The sequence below is a fragment of the Mauremys mutica genome, chromosome 2, assembly GCF_020497125.1.
Source record: "Mauremys mutica isolate MM-2020 ecotype Southern chromosome 2, ASM2049712v1, whole genome shotgun sequence".
Classification (NCBI taxonomy): Eukaryota; Metazoa; Chordata; order Testudines; family Geoemydidae; genus Mauremys; species Mauremys mutica.
This window is the reverse complement of record NC_059073.1, coordinates 214010120-214027848: the sequence shown is the minus strand read 5'-3', so window position 1 is coordinate 214027848 and position 17729 is coordinate 214010120. Positions and strand designations below refer to the sequence as shown.

Here is a 17729-nt window from a genome sequence, read left to right as displayed (position 1 = left end):
TTCTTATCCCCACCCGTAGATGCCCCTTTTTGAAAATTTGGCTCAGCTGTGAGACAGGTTTATACTTTGACTACAAGAAGGTGATTTGCTCTGTGCTGGGATTTTGTTGAGACCCCAAGCAAAGGCAGCAGTAAAGAAAAACAGCCAAACAATAGATTGAGGGGGAGGGTTAAAAATGTCATCAGCTTCTTAAAACTGAGGGTCATCTGAGCGAGTTTGGTAGTTCTTTCATCTACGGTAAGAACTAACATTGTGAATAAAGCTAAACATTTCTCCTTGGCCTGGGTACAGTAGTTAACATTCAAATTCAGCATTTGACATTTGTTACCAAACAGTAATCTCTGAGATACCACAGTCATCCCCATACTTAGTGTAGGAAATAACTATGGGATGGTGTGATATCTGCTGCAAATGTTGATTTTTTTGTATGTCAAACAATGAATTTATTATGGTTAGCTCTTTGCTCAGATGATTTCTCTTGATTCTAAATAATGATCTATCAGACCAACTCCAGTGGAGATAACTGTAGATAAGATAATGAGCTGAGGATCTAATTATATAGATGTGAAATATATCACTATAGCGTGACAGTCTGACAAAGTGTTAAAGGGATGAACCTCCCAAGGTCCTGGAGAGAATTCAATGTAATTTTAGGCTTTGTTTACAATAGCGCTTTTGTCAGTGAAGCTTTTGTTGGTCAGAGGCCTCGGCGCCGACTCCGTGGGTGTTCCAGGGCTGGAGCATCCACAGGGAAAAATTAGTGAGACTGCCACTATATTGGGGGTGATTTAATTATGCCGGCAGCACAACTCTCTCCTGCCTGCATAGAGCGGCTACACATGAGACCTTACAGCAGCGCAGCTGTAGTGGTACAACTGTGCCACTTTAAGGTCCGTAGTGTAGATATAGCCTTAGGTTCTCAATGTTGGCACTTATGTAGTTTGCTTGTTCACTGACAATGTGAGCTTTAGGGTAAATTATCCCCAGGACAGAGCACAGTGTGATATTTAGTAGAACAGCTGCTCATTTTCACTTGCTATGTAAACCTTTTTCCCTAAAAATCCATTTCTCAGTCTGAACAATATTAGCATGCTAAGTAACGTAAGTGATAAGGTGGGTGAGGTAATATATTTTACTGGACCAACTTCTATTGGTGAGAGAGACAAGCTTTCAAGTTACACAGAACTCTTCTTCAGGTCTGGAAAGGTACTCAGAGTATCACAGCTAAATACAAGATCAAACAGATTGTTTAGCACAGTGCAGGCTCTGGGAGGGAGTTTGGGTGCAGGGAGACAGAGCTGGGGCAGGCGGTTGGGGTGCAGGAGGGTCTCAGGGTGCAGGCTCTAGATGGGCACTGCTTACTTCAGGTGGCTCCCATGCGGCGGCACAGCCGGGCTAAGGCAGGGTCCCAGGCTGCCCTGGCCCCGCGCCACTCCCGGAAGCTGCCAGCATGTCCGGCAGCGGCTCCTGGGCGGGTGGGGGCAGGTAGCTCCAAGTCCACGTGCTGCTTCCGTCTGCCGGCACTGTCCACACAGCTCCCATTGGTCACGGTTCCCCATTCCCGGACAATGGGAGCTGTGGGGACGGTTCCTGCAGATGAGGGCAGCGCACGGAGATCCCCTGATGTCCCCATCACCCCCAGGACCCTCTGTCAGACATGCTGTCCGCTTCCAGGAGCGGCAAGGAGACAAGGCAGCCAGGAACCCTACCTTAGCCCCACTACACCACCAGAATGTTAGCGGCTGATCTCCCAGTTTGGCTGCAGAAGGGCTGGCAACCCTAGACTGTGATTGCAGTCGACTGTCAGAGGCTCCACGATGTACCAATCGATCACGATCTACTAGTTGGTGACCACTGGTTTAGCATAAGCTGTTAGCAAATATTCTAAGGGTCCATTCAAGGTGATGTGGCCCATTAACACCCCTGTAGTCATAGACCAAAAAGGGGGGTTGTAGTGAGGCGGCCTGGCTCCCAGCCGCACCTGAGAAGGCCGAGCCGGAACAGCCGCCTCAGTGGGCGGAGTCACCACCGCCTGTTCCCGCCCCCCGGAAGTCAAGGGGCGGGACAGGAAGTATAAAGGCCCGGCTCCAGCGCTCAGTTGCCGCCCGGCCGCTGGAGAGGACAGATGTTGATGCCCGAGCTCCTGTTGGGCCGAGCCTTCCCTGAGCCCGGTACCCTGAGGAAGACTGGCCGAGCCTTCCCAGAGCCCGGTACCCCGAGGAGCTGCCTGAGCGTCCCCTCGCCCCGTGTCCTGAGGAGCAGCCCGACCTATCCAGCGCTCAGTACCCCGAGGAGCCCATGGTGTGGGATCCGGCAGAGGACGCTAGGGATGGACAGGTACCAATGGAGGGGGAGAATGGAAGTAGCCCGGGGGTAGCCGACCCCAGTCTGGCTGCAGCAGACCTCGAGCCAATGTTGGTGTGTTGCGGTCAGGACCCCACCGACACAGCAGCAGACTGGCTGCCGCTGTTAGGGCCCCGGGCTGGGACACAGTGGAGTGGGTGGGCCTGTGTCCCCCCTGCCATTCCTCTCACGGGTGGCAGTCTCCCTCTTCACCCCAACGCTCAGGCGTAGAAGCCTGGACTTACCAGTTGTTGCTCAGCCCCTGCCTGAGGTTCTGAGCCCCTAAATTACTGTTTTGTTTGCTCCGCCCCTGCCTGAGGGTCTGAGCCCTTGAACTGTTTGTTGCCCCGCCCTGACCTAGGGCTTGGGCCTAAAAGACTGTTTGTTTTGCTCAGCCCTGCCTGAGGGTCTGGGCCCCTAAATTGCTGTATATTTGCTCAGCCCCTGCCTGAGGGTCTGAGCCCCTAAACTACTGTTTTGTTTGCTCAGCCCCTGCCTGAGGGTCTGGGACCTTGAACTGTTTGCTACCCCACCCTGACCTAGGGCTTGGGCCTAAAAGACTGTTTGTTTTGCTCAGCCCTGCCTGAGGGTCTGGGCTCAGCCCCTGCCTGAGGGTCTGAGCCCCTAAACTACTGTTTTGTTTGCTCAGCCCCTGCCTGAGGGTCTGGGACCTTGAACTGTTTGCTACCCCACCCTGACCTAGGGCTTGGGCCTAAAAGACTGTTTGTTTTGCTCAGGCCTGCCTGAGGGTCTGAGCCCTTAAATTGCTGTGTATTTGCTCAGCCCCTGCCTGAGGGTCTGAGCCCAGAACTGCTGTTTGTTGCCCCGCCCTGACTAAGGGCTGGGGCTTAAATTACTGTTTATTTTTGCTCAGCCCTGCCGGAGGGTCTGAGCCCAGGACTACTGCCCGTTGCCCCGCCCTGATCTAGGGCTTGGACTTGAGATACTGAACTGTCCGCCCAGCCTCGGGTAGTGAGGCGGCCTGGCTCCCAGCCGCACCTGGGACGGCCAAGCCCCCACACCGGACCCTTACAGGGGTTAAGTAGGTTTATTGTTGCAATAAACCATAAAATCCAGATTCTTTATTAAGATCATGATTTTCCGTGTCAGACAAAGTTATGAATTTAAGCTCCCAGCTCATCTTTGGACGATGTTGTGCAGTTTCCTTTGAGGACTGATAGATCAGATATGGAGTAATCACTTTGTGAAAAGGATGTTTTTGTCTTTTATCATTTTCCTGTCTGAGTTCATAAGAGTTTAGTGATTGTCTGGTTTCACCCACATAGTTATTGTTGGGGATTTTAGTGCCCTGAGTGAGGTATACCGCATATTGTGATAGGCATGAGTAGGACCCATGGATCCCAAAAGGTATTTTGTTGTGTGGGTGTTGATCATTGTAGCAGTGGAATATGTCTTCAGGTTTTGCACCTGTTGTTCTGGCAGGGCTGGTGCTACTTTGAGTTGGTGTAGCCTGGTCTGTGGGGAGCATGATGAGCTTGGAGATGTAAGGGGTTTGTTTGAAGGCCTGAAGAGTAGATTCAGGAAAGATTTCTTTCAGGATGGAGTTCCCATTGAGTATGGGGTTTAGATGTTTGATGATATCCCCTATGGTTTCCACGATGGGGTGGTGGGTGACAGCGAGAGCTTGGGGGTCTGTAGTTGAAGTGGATTTTATATCTGTATTGAAGCAAATTCTCTCAGAGTATTTAGGTGGCCTGTTCCCTGATGTGATCTGCTTCTCAGCTGGAGTGTCCATTGTTATATCCTTGGGGGCAGCTGGTTTAGGAAGAAATCACTTGAGGCCAGACAGCAGACAGCTAACAAAACTACCGTTTTATTTACAGACACAGAGCTCACCCAACCGGCCGAAACCAGCTGGGCTATCCCCTAATAATCTAACTCAGTTGCCATAGGAACAAAAACCATGACAACCAAATACACAACATCCATGTTTGGTGAAGACGTGTTAAGGTGTATATCCCAGACTTTCTGCTTGGAGCATATTCTGTGGTATCTGAGGGACAGCCAGTAAACTTGCTTTTCTTACATTTTATTTGTGTCATTCTTTTTGTTTAATACACAGCTTGGGATAAGGATGTGTCAGTAATGAAAGAATGTAGGCACCGTTCAGCAAAGCACTGAAGCACATGGTTAATGTCACAGAAGTTCAACATGTGCTTAAGTGCATTGCTGACTTGGGCCATCAAGCTTGTTACCAGACATTAATCCCACAAACTGTGAAGTAAGAAATCTACATGTTTAAACAATCCATTCTCCTTGCACATGAAATGCTTTCACACCAAGCAATTATAAGTTCAAGTCCATCTTCCATTACATGTGAGAGGGATAAATGGAATATCTCAGTAGTTTCCTGCTTAAAGAGTTAAAGTTCTCCAGTGATTGATAGAAGTCTGACAGTAACTAGTTTGAGATATTAGGCTTCCCATTGTATCACTTGTACAAATGTTCTCCCTTTGCAATAGGGTGGCAACCACCAGCAAAAGGCTCAGAAATGCCAACTGTAGTTCAGGAAAAATTTCCATTTTAAATATATTTTATTGTACGTACACACACACACCCTCTTGTTGCTCCCAGGAAGGTATATGTCTAAATATCTCTTCCAAACCTAGAGTAGAGGTGGAGCTTTGAAACCAAGTTCTGTTTTGATTTTTCAATTCCAGGTACTTATTCCTATGACCCGATGCAACTCTCATAAGGAAACTATCAGAAGGCAGATGAAAGTGAGAAACTGTGGTATCTATGTACTGATATTTGCTAACACCTCCTCTAGTTAGGTAGAGTTTAAGTGTAGTGATAGAAATAAGGAGTGTTTCATCGCTTGTAGATGTTGTTAGACTGGCTATTAAGAAAAAGGGGTTAAAATTTGGTTCAGTGCCCAGAATTTCAGATTTTGTTAATGATAGTTTCCCGTGATTCTGTAACATTGTTCCATCCTTCGATCCTCTTAAACTCTGAAATAGTAAACAACAGAATTACTGAATGATTATGTTCAGCCAATTGAGTCCAGGTTGTCTTCTTGTGGTTAATACGCCTACCACATCCAACCCTGCAGTCCTAACTCACGAAAACTTCTTGAAGTCCAATGGATGTTTGCTTACATAAGGATTGCAGGATTTGACCAGCTATTATGATCTTATTTTTAACTGAGATAAACTAACACAATCTGCTGTTGTGGGTTGGTTGGTTGGTTGGTTTTTGGTTTGTTTGTTTTGATTTGTACAGCTTTATCTCAAAAAAATATTTTATCTCTTTACTGTTGAACGACCTGTGATCTATGATGGTAGTGATTTTCCATAGCTTTGAAAATATGCTGTTATTTTTAATTATATTTTTAAGAAACGCTATTATTCATATGTGTATAAAGGCACTGAAATTACCACTACTTGAATTTATTTTAGCATGAGCTTTCGTGAGCTACAGCTCACTTCTTCGGATGCATAGAATGGAACACACAGACAGGAGATATTTATACATACAGAGAACATGAAAAGGTGGAAGTATGCATAACAACAGGAAAAGTCTAATCAATTGAGATGAGCTATCATCAGCAGGAGGAAAAAAAAACTTTTTGAAGTGATAATTAAGATGGCCCATAGAAGGTGTGAGGAGAACTTAACATAGGGAAATAGATTCAATTAGTGTAATGACCCAACCATTCCCAGTCTCTGTTTAGGCCAGTGTTAATTGTATCTAATTTGCATATTAATTTGAGTTCAGCAGTTTCTCTTTGGAGTCTGTTTTTGAAGTTTTTTTGTTGCAAAATTGCCACCTTCAAGTCTGTCACTGAGTGGTTAGAGAGGTTGAAGTGTTCTCTGAGGAGAACTTAACATAGGGAAATAGATTCTCCTCACACCTTCTATGGGCCATCTTAATTATCACTTCAAAAAGTTTTTTTTTTCCTCCTGCTGATGATAGCTCATCTCAATTGATTAGACTTTTCCTGTTGTTATGCATACTTCCACCTTTTCATGTTCTCTGTATGTATAAATATCTCCTGTCTGTGTGTTCCATTCTATGCATCCGAAGAAGTGAGCTGTAGCTCACGAAAGCTCATGCTAAAATAAATTTGTTAGTCTTTAAGGTGCCACAAGTACTCCTGTTCTTTTTGCGGATACAGACTAACACGGCTGCTACTCTGAAACTTGTCACTACTTGAATGTATTTACAGTACTTTATAATCACAGGAAAGAAACTTTCACTGGAACACCAATAGTTCACTACAATGCAGAGATTGCTCAGTAGCAATGTTGTTCTGTAGGACTGGTCAAAAAATTTCCATCAACATTTTCTTCAATTAAAATTGGGTTTTTGACAAAATTAAAGTTTTTGATGTTTTTGTCAATAAAACAAAAATCAGTTGTCTGAAAACTGAAAAATATTATTTTGTCGTCATTGAAAAGCTTATATTTTTGCTTGGAAATTTTTGATAAAAATAAAAATAAAAAATCACTGAAATTTTCAGCTGGAGAAAAAACATTTTCTGACCAGCTCATAATTATAAAAAAATGTAACTATGCAATACTCTAGACGTCATGGATATGTATCACTAAAGGATCATTCTTATCCTTTTTCAGACTTATAAGCAACAAATATACTTTTTAGATATTCCGTTTTGGTTTAAAATGTCAAACGGCGTTTTTAAAATGCTGCAACAGTTGTAAAATTAAGGATTATTTCTTCCACTCTTGATCGCTCTTCTCAGTAAGTAGATCCACTAAAATCAAAGGGAGTCCTTGCAGAGTCCGGTATCTCTCTAAGTAACTTACAGTGGCAGAATCTGGTGTAAAATTGGCAGAAAAAATCAGCAGTTCTAATGTGAGACACTAAAGAAAGGGAACCAGGCATGTTTCTTTTTTCTGCTTTGGCTCCTTTTAAGCCACAGTAATCACACAAAAATATGACGAGAATGATTCCTTTCTATAGACTGAGTGGAAGGTAGCAATTGTTGAACCTCATCGGGTTTGAGCCAGTCTCGATAAGTCCCTCCAAAACTGGATGCATATCCAAACCTAGTGAAGTCCCATCCTTATCCTCTGTCCTCCTATCCTTCTCTCTCCTGGTACCAACCCAGTCAGGCCAATTGCCTTTGTCCTTCACCTTATCCCTGCTTCTTCTACCCCAGCCTTCCTGATCCTCTGCTCCTTCCCTCCAAGTACAGATGATTTCCTCCCCATTTCCTGGCCAAATATTGTCACCTCTATTACCATTCTCCATTGTCCACCCAGCCTTCATGCTTCACTTTCTCCATCTCCACTCCCTCATGCTCAGCTCCGCAGTGCACAACAGGCTTTCAGTCTCTGCTGGGCCCAGAGTGGCTCCTGTATTAAATCGTGGGTAGGATCGGTAAAAGTTTTAAATCAAAACTTTTTTGATGGAAATTTGGTTTTTGATCAAACAAATATATCAATAGAAAATGTCTGCTTTCTGCACAAAATTTCAAGGTTTGGGGGCAGGGTGGGTGTGGGGGGTTGGCAAGTTTTCTGGTTTTCAGTTGAAAACTGATCAGATCTCCTTATGGATCAGAGGCATCTCAGGACTGAATATCGCTCACCGAAGGAGACCTAGGACCAGCAGAGATTTCAAGGCAGCAATTGGTGGAATCCCAGCAGAGCCTGCCAGGAATCTGACAGCTCCCTGATGGGAATAGCAGCTGATGTAGGGGGCCCTGTGAGGAGTTAGAGGAGGGGAAAGAAACCTGGGGGTGGGAACAGAAAACAGTCTGAGTTTCCAAGTCTAGGTTGAAGGATCTGGCTAGGTGACTGTAGCGAACTTGGAAGGGGTAGAAGGAAGAGACAAATTTGGGTACAAAAGAGCATTGGATAGGGGTGTGAGGGCTCTTTATCAAAGATTCAGTTCAGGTTGAGAGAAGAGTTGAGATTGAAATGGGGGTGTATATTTTTCTGGTCCCATTCCCCAGCCCTAGTGGATTGGGATAGCACTGTTGCTGTGGTGGTACAAATTTTTCATGCTGATTGTAAGCTCAGAGGTGCTGGTCACTTAACCAATAACGATAAAAGCCCAGGGTTTTAAAAAAACGCTCTGACATTTAATGTCAACTACCAAAAAAATGATTTGTAATTATTAATGAGTGGGAAATTAATGATCATCTGAAAGGCGAGGAATCCAGGGCCAAGGTACAGCTGAAGGCTGGTAATCCCTATTGCTGAGGTCATTATTGCTATTGTAAATGGCAATGAAAGGGGATGGATGTTGTTTATGAGTGATGCACTTTTAATTGGTCAATACGGGGTATTTTTAGACCATAAATGCCCTCACTACGCCCCCAGTCCAAAGCCCACTGAAATAAATGTAAATCCTCTTGTTGATTCAACAGACTTTGGACTGTGCCCTATGTTAACCTGCCAGGGCCCTGACTCATCTCAAGACATTCCATTTAGTTGACAATCCACTTCGTCTTTCCTCCCATATAGGTACTACATGTAAATTGCCATTGGAAGATGTGAAAGAAAGATTCAAGCTCCTTTTGTTTGCAGGAAGAGAGAGGTCAGACCATCACAACAGAGCTCCGTACTGCTGAAAATATGACTAAATTTAAAAGATTCTAATCAAGATAGAACTGAGATTAAAGTGAGTAGCACATAAGTAGTAAAACAAATATGCATTGATAATTTCATTATTTAGCATCATATTATTTAATTATTATTATTGCTGAGGTTATGTTTTATTCTTATTTAGGCAATGAGACCTTATTTAAAATGTAAAAGTGGAACACTACACTATGCAATATAATGGATGTTTAAGTGAAGTCCACTGCAATTATCCTTAAACTTTTAAATGTGATTTTAAAACCATTTAAAACTACTGTTTAGCTAGAATACTAATTTCACTAAGATATTTTTCTTAAAAGGCCAAACATAAGTTAAAGAGACACTGTCATATGTTAGGCCAAACTATAATCTGTAGTATGTTATGAATAACCTGAGAGGGTGGCCTCTGGATTGTCTCTTTTTCTCTGTCTCTTTTTAAAATCTATCTGTTGCAAAGATTTTTTTAACTGTGTTGTTTATGTAGGGCCTAGAATAACTCTGCTGCTGCAAAACCCAGTACTGCTAACCTCAAACATTCAAAAACCTGTATCTGCCCCCTTGGAAAAAAAATCATGAGATTGGCTTAGAAATCATGAGATTTGTTTAAAAAAATAAATGCTGGGCTTTTTATTTACCTTTTCATTTTTGAGCCTTTAGGGTGCACTTAATTCATCTTTTCACACTTTTCTCTGCAAGAATGAGGGGTAGAAATTTTTTTTAAAAAATAGGAAAGCTGAGATTCTCTTGCAAAACCATGATTCCAGCAGCTGGGACTGTAAGAGAAATATTAACAACGGTAAGTGTTGGCAACACTGAAAAGCAGCCGTCCAGCATCCAAAGCACAAAATTATTAATAAAACTCTTATTATCAGAGCTGTGCTGAGGTTGTCAGTTATGTTATTAATAAAGCTGAGACACAAACAAGAAATGCAGGTTTTTAAAAAAAAAAAGTGTTTTCCAGTTGAAAAAAGCCAATATCCCAGAGCTTCAGCTGCACCAGTGCACCAAACTACCGGGGGCTGGTTTGCCCCTTGGTATAATGTAGAGTAGACTCTGGGCTCTTCTAAATTACTTTGTCCCTAATGGGCTGTTATACTGACCGGGGGAATCACCTGAGTATGGCCTGTGCTCTGGCTACAGCCCCTATATCAAATGGAGATATGGCTAGGAGGGGGTGGCAGCTCCACAACAGCCACCGGGGCAATCCCCAGCTGCTCCACTAGGGTGGCTTTGGAGCCCCTTTGATCTCTGGAGCGCTGCAGAGGCAAAAAAGAGGACTCTGGTCCATACTTTTAAAAAAGCTATTTTTAAGCCAATACGAGGGTTTTACAAATAATGTATTTAGAAACAGGAGGTGTATACTGTTAATGCTGGATGAAACATTCTGAATTAACGTTTATGGTGCGGTTTAAGCTGAACAGGAATCCAACCATGCAATCCAAAAGTGTGGAGTGTTGCTACATATCAGGCCAAGGTGCTGCGGGAAGAGGATAGTGACAACCTGTTAACCTACCTGGTTTTCCATTCGTACATTAATAAATGGAGACAAAGCAGCCCCTAATGGAAAACGCAGCAAACAAAAAACAAAGAGTCCAGAAAGATGTAACAGGAACAGCCATCAGTCAAGTTTCATAGGGCCCAATTCTACAAAGTACTTGCGCACGTGCTTAACTTTAAGCACATGAGTAATTTCATTGACGTTAATGGGACATCTCATGTACCTCACATTAAGCACATGCTTGTTGACGTTGGTCCTTTAAGAACTGATGATCAGCAGCAATGGAAATAAGAAAAAAGTGAGTGGCACTTTTATTACAAAGAGGGTACACATTATAGCACAGCACAAGCCAGTTACCCAACAACACAATGCCCATTACTAGGCTCAAGGATTTACACATATTTAGGTAGCAGTAGCAGTAATGTACAGTCAGGTAGTTTTGCTGGGAGTCAGAGGATGGGATAATGATTCTCTCCCATCAGAGTTTACTCTGCATAGGGTAGAATTTAATTGTTTTTTTTTCTTTTCAAAACTTGACAGTGTTCATTTAAATTTCTATAAATGTTACTGAAAATTGGTAGATGAAAACTTGCTGACATATTGCACAAAAGAATTTAAAGCTTTGTAAAATGATGAAATTGTGAAGCTTCAATGCATGGCTTTGCTCCATTTTGAGAGTGTCTCTCACTGACATAGGGGTGTGCACATAAGTGGTTATGCTGGCAAAACTTATGTCTTTTTTTTTTTTTTACACTCTTGAGCAACAAAAGTTTTGCTGACGGAAGTGCTAGTGTAGACATGGCCTATTATAGTGACGGGTTATGGAAAACCTTATTCACCATACTTATAGTTCTACCAATCCCAAAGGACCGGACACATTGCCCACCAGGTCAATGAATATTTCAGATCTCACCCAAATACACACTTACAGCTGATCCTTATTACCTAAATTTAAGATTTATTAATAGAAGCAAAAGGAAAGAGTTATATATGGTTAAGAGATCAATATACATAGAAATGTGTATTAAGTCCTTAGGTCAGTTTCATAGCAGAGATGGTGAGGCTGCTGATTCATAAAAGTCTTACTGGAATCAATTTAAAAGGTGATAGTCCTGGTGCAGAGTTTGTTCAAATTCTTCCATGAGAATTCCAGAGTAAACCTGGAGACCTCAGTCTTGTGGCTTAGACCTTCCCTGTCAAAGTTTAAGCAGACCTAAGATAAAAAGGATCAGGCCTGAAGCTTCCTTTATAGTTGAAGCAAGCAAGGTGCTGACAGGTAATTCTACTACATTTGATCTCTATTCAATGGGTCCTTTCTCAGACAATACATTAAGCAATAGCCATTCAAATTACAAAAACAGTTCATTATATCAGATAATTAAGCTGAAGACAATGTAAGTAATATTATTATTTCCTGTGGTATATTATATATTTGATCTTGAGTCAATAGAATACAGTAATGAAGCATTAAAAGACAGGAACAGGATTTTACCATCTACAAGCTAATTAGATCACATTGTTAAACTTCTAAGAAGATATAGGTAAACGCAGACAAATACACTTCGCATTTACTCTTAATTCTAAGGCAAACATATTAAAGATTCAAGTCTACTTAACATGGCTTTGTTACTGTCTACAAGCAATGGCCCTGTTTTCCATTTCAATATCCTGTTAGGTTGTTATGGGTCACACACCAGGTGACCTGTCTGTCAGTGTCACTACCATGCAATCTGTTTTTAAGGAAGAAAAATTCCTAGCCCATGTCTACACTACAGAGTTAAGTCTCCTTAAGTTACATCAACGATCATAAACCACTGTAATTACATTGCTTGTGCCTGTCCACACAATGAACATGTCAGCGGAGCGCATCCCACAGTTGGTGCTCTAGCACCAACAGAGAGAGCAATGCACCATGGGTAGCTATCCCTCAGTACAAATCACCACCTTCTCCCGCTAGGAGTTCTGGAAATGGGTCACAGTGCATTGTGGGGGCGGGCTCACCATCCCATCATGCAGTTTTCTCCATTCCATAATTCCAAGGGTTTCCAAGGGTTTCCAATTATGTTTTGTGCCATTTTTCAACTGTCCTGGTAAACTTTGCGCTTGCCATCTCTGCCTGAAAGCATGGATCCTGCACTGCTCTCCAGTCTTGTGATGAGAGTTATGAACATGAGCAGCTGATGCTGCAGTATTTCATGAGCTGCAAATCTGAACAGGAATTTGTGGTGCCTGCCCTGCTGTATGCCATAGAAAGAAACAATTCAAGATTGATGTTGGCATTCACAGCAGCTGCACAAGGTGGACCGTCGCTGTTGGACTCGGGAAACAAGCACCGAGTGGTGGGTTCAGATTGTGATGCATGTATGGGATGATGAGCAATGGCGGCAGAACTTTTGTATGTACAAAATCATCTTCCTTGATTTCTATGCGGCACTCACTCCCACCTGCGGTGAAAGAACACCAAAATGAGAGCTGCCCCAACAGTGGAAAAGCATGTGGCAACCGCTGTGTGGAATCTGGCAGCTCCAAACTGCTACCAGTGAGTCACAAATCAGTTTGGAGTTGGGAAGTCCATCATGGGTGTTGCGGTGATGCAAGTGTGCAGGGCCATTAATCGCGTCCTGCTATGAAGCACTGTGATTCTGGACAATGTGCGGGAAATAGTGGATGGCTTTGCAGCAATGAGATTCCTTAGCTGCACCAGGGTGACAGATGGAACGCATATCCCAATTTTGGCCCCAGACCATCTTGCAATGGAATACATCAACAGAAAGGGATACTTCTCTATGGTATTGCTGGGGCTGGTGGATCACTGGAGTCATTTCACTGACATCAAGGCGGGGTGGTCAGGCAAGGTGAATGATGCGCACATCTTCAGGAACACTGGCCTATATAGAAAGCTGCATGCAAAGACTGTTTTTCCAGACCAGAAGATTCCAAGAGGGGATGTGGACATGCCTATAATGATCCCTGGGGAAACCCAGCCTACCCCTTACTCCTGTGGCTCATGAGTTGCCACTGAGGATGGCATGCAGCTCCTTGTAGAAGCTGCATGTTTTCAGTGTCACACCAGAACGACGGTTGGCCTCCCTTGCCTTCTGGTACACCTGCCTCAGCTCCTTGATCTTAGCACGGCACCAGGGCTGCCCAAAGGCAGGGGGCAAGTGGGGCAATTTGCCCCAGGCCCTGGGCCCCGCAGGGGCCCCCACAAGAGTTTTTCGGGGCCCCTGGAGCAGGGTCCTTCACTCACTCTGGTGGCCCTGGAAAACTCTCGTGGGGCCTGGGCCCCCCAAGCTTCTTCCGCTCTGGGTCTTCGGCGGCAGGGGGGCGGAAGGACCCCCCGCCACCGAATTACCACCGAGCAGGCCCCGCTGCCGAAGTGCTGGGTCTTCGACGGCAGGGGGCCCCCGCCACAGGTCTTGGGGGCACATTGGCGGCGGGTCCCGGAGCGGAAGGACCCCCCCGCCGCCGAATTACTGCCGAAGCGGTGGCCTTCCGCCACCGAAGACCCCAGGCCCCCTGAATCCTCTGGGCGGCCCTGCACGGCGCTGCTGCATGTCTCTTTCGGGCCCCTTCTCCAACATGCCATGAGCAATCTGCTCATAGGTATCAAAGTTCCTGAGGCTGGATCAGAGCTGTGACTGCACAGCATCCTCTCCCCACAGACCCAACAGATCCAGTAATTCCAGTGTACTCTAGCATGTTTGCTGTGGAAAGCCGGCAAGGTCAGCTGGGAAGGTGCAATGTGGGCTGTTCACACCGAGCAAACAGGCAATGGAATTTTAAAATTTCTCAGCGCTTTAAAGGGAGAGGGGTGCATTCCTGTGCACCTGGCTGCAGGGCAGTGGAGTAGAAGCTGCTTACCAGAGTGGTGATGGTGGCCATTGTGGGACACCTCCTGGAGACCACTTAAGGCGAAATAAGCAAGCGCAGTGTCTACCCTAATACTGTATCACTCTTTGTCACAAAAAGCTCGATGTCACTCACTGAGGTGGTTTTATGTCAGCATAGCACAAGAGTTAAATTGGCGGAAGGAGCATCGTTGTGTGTACACCTCCACTGTTTTGTTGATGAAACGTGACTTTTGTCGCCAAAACTGTGTAGTGTAGACAGGGCCTTAGCAATTGAGGCTTGTTTGTATTGTGCCAATAAAGTAACAGGGTGACCTTCACCCCCTGTGCAGATGCATAAGCGGTGTATAGACTTTGTGCTGGCTTTTTGCATAGAGGTGAATTTAACCCACAATGAGTTGCATTGACTTCAGACTAAATACAATAAGACACAAAAGTAAAATTTGTAATAAGCAAATTATTATTGGGGGGTCTAGTCTTTGTTAGATCAAGTAAAAGACTAAATACCCCTGGGCAGTAATCAGCATTCATCAACTCCTGGGCAAACCTAGTCGATGAAAAATACAAAGGTGTACTCGAGGTCAGAAACTGGCCCACTGGGCCAAGTTCCTCTCCAGTATTTCTCCATTGTTTTAAGTGTTCTGACCCATTGTTTTTAATTTCCCCTTTTGGCTTCTGTGGTCAGAAGTAGGAGAAAAGTGATGTAGGCCAAGATTTTGAAACTTGGATGCCTAAAGTTAGCCTCTTAGGATAAGTCTACACAACCCGTGGAAATGAGCCTCTGAGCCTGGGTCGACAGACTTGGGCTTGCAGGGCTCATGCCACAGTGCTAAAAATAGCTATGTAGACATGGCAGTTTGGGATGGAGCTCAGATTCTGAAGGCCACAACTTCAAAGTGCTGCTACACAGGTATTTGTAAGGTGAGCCCAAGTCTGTTGACACAGGCTTAGAGTCTTGCTGCTGGTGGCTGTGTAGACATACCCTTAAATGCACATTTAAGCACTGATATTAAGTGGCTTGATTTTCAAAAGTGCTGAGCACCCGGGAGCTTCCATGGAGGCTTTTGAAAATCAGGCCACATATGTAGGTGCCTGTACAGGGAAGTAGGAGCCTAACTTTAGGCACCCACATTTGAAAATTTTGGCTTTATCCTACAATGAAATAATGGAGAGGATGACTATGGTACGCAGGCACAGGGGGCATCAATTTGAATGGCACAGGTCTCTGTTCAAGTGAGTGAGAAGGAACAACATCACCCCAGATAGCAATACATCAGTGAAGGACCATACATGGGATGGAAAACAACTGGGGCGCTCCTCAGAGATTTTCCCACTACCTGAAAGGAATCTTGTCAGAGTGGTGTAACAGGTGTCTGAGCCAGCAAACCTGGTCATGTGTTTGTTTAATTTTGTCTGTGCTGTGTAAGTTCTTATGAATTGAGCATGTGCTAAAACTACACAGGGAGTAACCTGGCTGCAGGGTGAAGCCCATGAGAGAAGCAAACAGCAGTCATGATGCAGAGAGCTGAAACTACACCACCAAGCATATACATGATATTGGTCAAATTCTGCCCTTGTGTGTGCACACAACTCACTGTGTCCCCTGTAAATGATGCTGCATTTGGCCCATCTGGTGGAAACATGTTTCTTTCTGTAACACCACATTTTAAGCAGCCCAGAGCCTACAGATATTTTTAATTATTCTTTCTTTCCTATTTTGTTTCATCAGACAAAATTCAGTGCACCAAATCCTACTCAGAAATCTGTTCTGTTCTGTTACCCTAGTGTAAATCCAGTGAAGTTACCCAAGATTTCTTTTGCTGTAACTGAGAGCAGAATCTAGCTCATAGTTCTTACTGTCTTTATTCAGGCAAAAGCCCCAGTGAAATCAATTGAGCATTCTGGCTGACTGACACTTGGAGATATGGCACTTTTACTACAAAATGTGATGGATAGGTGCTAGGCAGGGAAGTTTTTCTAGACTTTTGCATCCAAATTATGGCAAAGTCACTGTCACGCTGTCTGGAGTGGCTCATGACCATAAGTGTCAATGTCAGGGCAGACTGTCAAAAACAGGGCAGATACTTCAAACTGGTCATATATTCTCTAAGTAGATTTCACCAACTGAGGGCAAGTCTACACTTAAAATGCTGCACTGATGCATCAGCTTTAATGAAGAGAGTCTAATCCTCTTCCATGCGAGGCAGTATGTTGGCAGCACTTAGGTTGGTATAACTGTAGTACTCGGGGGTGTGGATTTTCACACCCCCTCAGAGACGTAGTTATACCAAAGTAATGCTGTGTAGACCTGCCCTCAATAATGAATGTGAACTCCTGGATCGCTATGAGAGTCTCATCAAGGAGTCACAGACAGTCCCCTTTGACTCTCCAGTCTATCTTGCCTCCTGGGCAAACTGAATTTAGTGAAAAATTGTCACTTACACCAAAAATCACACAATACTCAGGTTGCTTCCAGGCCCAAGAGACCAGTCACTTACCTCAGATCATTTGGAACTCTAGATCTTACATCCATGGGCAGCGGGTATAAAAGGCCAGAGGAGGCTTAGCCTACCCAAAAAAGGGCAGCCATGCAGAGGGAAATACTCCGGATGCAGTGCAGAGGCGCGCCGGCCAGACGTCGCCTTTGGAGCACCAAAAGCGAAACTCCATAGAAATGTGAGGGGGCTGTGTTCTGCCCCTCCCTCATTCCGTCTCTCCCCCCCACTCTGCCTCTCCCCTCAAGGCCTCTCCCATCCTCCACTCGCTCCTCTCTGTCCCCTCCCCCCATCATTCGCCTAAGGCAGGAAATAGTATTTCCAAGGTGCGATACGGCCATTAACCAGTCCTTTATGTTATGATGGTCCTTGATGGTCCGTCTGATTTTGACAGTTCTTCTGGATGGGCTGGAGGGAAACACTCTTCCCATCTGGGTTCACAAGTTTAGAGCAAAGATTTTCAAGTTAAAAAGCAAAACTTACATATTTCCTTACAGCATAGAATGCAGCCATTACAAATAAGATGAATGTATGCAGCAACTTACAAATATACTATAAACACTAAATATATTCTTATAACAGTTTTACCTATTATGAGTATCATAGAATCATAGAACTTAAGATCAGAAGGGACCATTATGATCATCTAGTCTGACCTCCCGCAAGATGCAGGCCACAAAAGCTGACCCACCCACTCCTGAAATAATTCTCTCCCTTGATTCAGCTGTTGAAGTCCCCAAATCCTGATTTAAAGACTTCAAGTAGCAGATAATCCTCCAGCAAGCGACCCCTGCCCCATGCTGCGGAGGAAGGTGAAAAACCTCCAGGGCCACTGTCAATCTATTCTGGAGGAAAATTCCTTCCCGACCGCAAATATGGCGATCAGCTGAACCCCGAGCATGCGGGCAAGACTCTCCAGCCAGACACTCAGGAAAAAGACTTTCAATATCCTAACATTGACCCTCGGTACTAA

General features: G+C 44.4%; 1 long non-coding RNA gene across 1 annotated transcript in view; it reads left to right on the top strand.

The window, feature by feature from the left end:
- Positions 1 to 17729, top strand: part of LOC123363929 — a 29661-nt gene that overhangs the window by 6957 nt on the left and 4975 nt on the right. Inside the window, exons 3-4 of the long non-coding RNA XR_006576946.1 lie at positions 5025 to 5084; positions 8796 to 8952. This is a non-coding gene — a long non-coding RNA (uncharacterized LOC123363929). The remainder of the gene's footprint in view (positions 1 to 5024; positions 5085 to 8795; positions 8953 to 17729) is intronic.